Here is a 3,703-nt window from a genome sequence, read left to right as displayed (position 1 = left end):
TATGAACACACATGAGAAACCTAAGGGTCTCATAGCCTAGAAAGAGACAAATATATAAACAAGTCATTGTTCTGTGCTGTATTATAATGATAGGGGTATGTGGAGGTATGTAATGGAGTATAGGGGAAAGTCACACTACTTACTTAGTTTGGGGTTGGTTGGTTTTTACATAAATAATCTTGAAGGAAATTATATATATATATATATATATATATATATATATATATATATATAAACCAATGGGTAAATTGAGTCAACCAAAAGGAAATTGGTCAGGTGAAAGAAGGAGCAAAGTTGAAATATGAAAGTAGCATTTGTCAGGGAACTGCATACAATTTAACATTGATGGATTAGAGATATATATTGTCAGTGAGATTGAGAATGGAAGTGCAATATTGGATGGCTTGGAATAACAGTAATAGATATCTTTGCATTTTATGTTTAAAACCTTTATGGAGTCTATTTAAAAATCAGTCTTCTTATACTTTGTGATTTGTCTGGGAAATAATTTGTAAAAATTATATAAATATGTTTTAAAATTTTATTTATTTTCAATTCATTTACAAAACTATATAATTTTGGAAGTACAGCTTCACATCTCAATATGTACACATGCTTCACTTGCCCTGCAGCAAACATCCAGTGTAGATATGCCGTTATCGCCTTGTTGCCTCTATTTCTTCCTCCTTCTCCCACCCACCTGTGATAAGCAGCATAGTTTACAAAGAGTTTTTATCTGTTTTTGATGTCTTTTGCCAGTTTGTTTGCTTTGGTTATTTATATTCCACAAATTAACCTAAGGATTCAGTAATTGTCTTTCACTTTCCAATTGACTTCACTTAGTATCATCACCTCAAGACCCATCTATTTCATCCCAAAAGGCACTATTACATCTTTATAAATAGCTGAACAGTATTCCCTTCATAGGATGACATCAAAATGTCATTACGCAGTCATCTGTCAATGGACATTTAATTGATTACATGTTTTGACTATTGTGAATTATGCTATGAACATAGGGTGCATAATTCTTTTCATATTAGTGTTTTTATACACTTTGGATAAACACCTAGAAGTGGTATTAATGAATCATATACAAATAACTCATACAACTAAACAACAAAGTAACCAACAATTCAGTCAAATAAAAGTGGTAAAATATCTAAATAGGCACTTCTTCAAATAAATACAGATGACCCACAGACACAAATACCATACCATGACCATCCAAAAATATTTTTAATGTCTAGTAATAAAATAACAATCTACTAAAAAAATTTAAGAAATCTTTAGAATGAATTTCAGTATCTATTTTTTTAAAGATTTATTTTTCCATACAAGAGCTGGGGTACAGGCCAGAGATGCAGAGGGTGAGAGGATTCCCAGAGATACAGTGGGGAACAGAACAGGCAGACTGACTGAAATACACTGCTGAGGGGAGCAGCGGGCAAGTCAAGAGAGGTCTGCTGCGCCATGTGGCCGGCTGGGGATCGAACTTGTGCTGCAGAGGCTGCGGATTGCTTCATAGTGTTGTGCTTAACCCCTGCTCCACCAGGGAGGCCAATTTCATGAATCTATTAACCAAATCAAGGCCTTCACAAATTTGGAATTCTCATAGCTAAAAATAAAATACTTGCCAATACTAGAATAGGATGCAAGTTTGAAGGTATCAGTGAAAAAATGTGATACAATGTATCTTTCTTTGTGATAAAATCTTCACAAAGAAAATTAGTTTGTGTGGATTATCTGAACAAGAAGATATGATAAAGATATGTGCCTGGAAAACATATACAGATAAATATGTCTTATATGACAGATTATACATATCTCACTTTTATTTATCATGCATTGTTTGACTACATGAAGTTAAAAAGTTTCTGCACAATAAAGGTAACTATCAACCAGGAGAAAAAAGGCAACATAAGCTTCTAATTTCCAGTTCCACATGTTAGAAACTTAGACTTCACCACGACATTGTAACAATAAGCAAAAAGCTGAACACACTGAAAAGTCAGCAACTTTTCATGGATCCATAAGAGAGCAAGTGACTCAGTCAAACTATTATCTCCCAAGACTGGGGAAACAGATAGATATTAAGAAGTCATAGCTTGCCTAAGCAGAAATCCGTGCGCAGAAATCATCAGAGGGACCACAAGGGTATTGAAGTCTCTGAATTGATGGAAATATTCTATATCTTAAAAGGAGTGTTGATTATATGAGTATTTTTACTAGCACAACTCACTAAAATGTATCCTTAAGATCTGTGCATTTCAAATGGCCAACAGGTATATGAAAAAAATGTTCAACATCACTTGTAATCAGGGAAATGCAATTCAAAACCACAATGAGATACCACCTCACATGACCCATATTAAAAAAACTGGCACAAACAAATGCTGGTGAGGATGTGGAGAAAAAGGACCCTCTTATACTGCTGGTGGGAATGCGAAAACTTGTCCAATCACTAGGGACAGCTGTGTGAAGGACCCTGAAATTACTAAAAAATAATTTACCATATGACCCAGCAATTCCACTTGTAGGAATCTAATCAAAAGGAACAAAAACATTAATTCAAATGGAAACCTGCTCTCCAATGTTTATAGCAGCACTATTTACAATAGTCAAGATATGAAAACAACTGAAATGTCCCAGAACAGATGAGTGGGTCAAGATATGGTACATGCACACAGTGGAATACTGCTCAGTGATCAAAGAAGATAAACTCATGCCATTTTCAGCAACATGGATGGAACTGGAAGGGATTGTTCTAAGGGAAAAGAGCCAGGAGGATAAAGATATATACTGGATAATTTTGCTTGTAGGTAGATTTAAGAGAAATCAAATGAAGGATCAGACAAGGACAAACCATAATACTGACCCTTGAAAGCAGACTATAGATCTAGACACTCAGGAGGGGAGATGAAAGAGAGGGGCAGAGTAGATAATGGGGAAAGGAAAGTGAGGTGGAGTGTGTTGGAAGACTGTGGGCACTTTGGCGGTTGGCACAAGTTCGATCCCCGGCCAGCCAGGGAGCAACCCACATGAGAGCAGACCTCTCCTGACTCCCCCGCTGCTCCCTTCAGCAGTGTATATCAGTCTGCCTGTTCTGTTCCCCACTCTGTCTCTGGTGGGTCCTCTCACCTCCCACATCTCTGGCCTGTTGTACCCCAGCTCTTGTATGCATAAATAAATAAATCTTTTAAAGAATTAAAAAATGAGCATGAAATATATTACAATAAAAATGGCTAAATATAGAGCTATTGCATGAAAACTCTGGTTTGTCTCATGTTAAGATTTTAAGTCAGGGCTATCAACCACACACTTCACTGATTCCTTAGGTCTCTGGGTTCCCAAAATAATGGAAAATGAAATTAATACTAAATGTATATTATTACTGGAAGTTCAATTAAATATCTGCTTGTATGAAATTCTACTTTTCCTCATTGACTTCTGATGGATTTAGGAATTCGAGTCCCTCAGATTGTTCCTGTATCCTTTGTTTCAAATAGTATTTTATAAACCCACCCTTCCATCTGGTTTCTGTGTTGCTGGCTAATATATTAGCTCTTTGTCCCCTTTGTGCAAAAGCACTAGGGTTAAATATGTTCATTCATGAGTAACTGTTCAATTACAATTTTATTATTTGTAAAGTCCTGGCAGTGTCCCCAGATTGCCGTAAGCAAAGACATGTTTACTGACTAAA

The sequence above is a fragment of the Talpa europaea genome (genome assembly GCF_964194135.1).
Source record: "Talpa europaea genome assembly, chromosome: X".
Classification (NCBI taxonomy): Eukaryota; Metazoa; Chordata; class Mammalia; order Eulipotyphla; family Talpidae; genus Talpa; species Talpa europaea.
Note: the sequence above shows the minus strand (reverse complement) of the source record.